Raw genomic sequence first — 785 nt, forward strand, 5'->3', positions numbered from 1 at the left:
AAATACTTTTGGATAATTATATAAGTCAATATAATTGATACGCAGCAGAATAGTTTTTGAAATATGAGTCCAAAGTATTTACACAACAGCCAGTGATACATGGAATCCATTAACATAAGATGTCGTGCTAACAATATTAGTAAAGATACAATCTTCCAATTTAAAATAAACGCAATCGAAAATAAAGACATTTGTTCCCTCTATGTCAACCTAATCTGATCATTCTACCAAAAAACTGTACACCCTGAGTGATCTCCATGCGCCCCGTAAGATCCTCCTAACATAGCTCCAGTCAGGCGTTCCCGTCTACATTCCCATCCACAGGGTACGAACCGGTAGGATTGTCCTGACTCTCATCTGAGGGCAAAGCCCAGATTTCCACAATAGTTGTAAAGGGTCACCAACCGAAATTAACAGTTAACACATAACATTTAAGTTTTTGAATGCACAAAATAACCTTTCCACTAAGCATGCACCTTAAAAGGATTTTCCATATGCTAAAAGTTCATATAATACTTGCCAAATGAAAATGAAGTCAAAATAAGTCTTAAATCAATCAAGTAATAAACAACTGGCCAACCCATTGATGAACCAATTGAGCAATCGATCATCTAACTCAAAATAAGAATTTCCACTAAGCCAATCGATTGGGAAATCGATTTGGATGAAGGGTTTTAGTGAAAACTGAACTCTGGGCTTAAATCAATCGATTGGGAAATCGATTGAATGAATAACAGAGCCCCTGTGTTAAAGCCAATCGATTGGGAAATCAATTTCTTGAGGGT

This window comes from Cicer arietinum, chromosome 2, assembly GCF_000331145.2.
Source record: "Cicer arietinum cultivar CDC Frontier isolate Library 1 chromosome 2, Cicar.CDCFrontier_v2.0, whole genome shotgun sequence".
Classification (NCBI taxonomy): Eukaryota; Viridiplantae; Streptophyta; class Magnoliopsida; order Fabales; family Fabaceae; genus Cicer; species Cicer arietinum.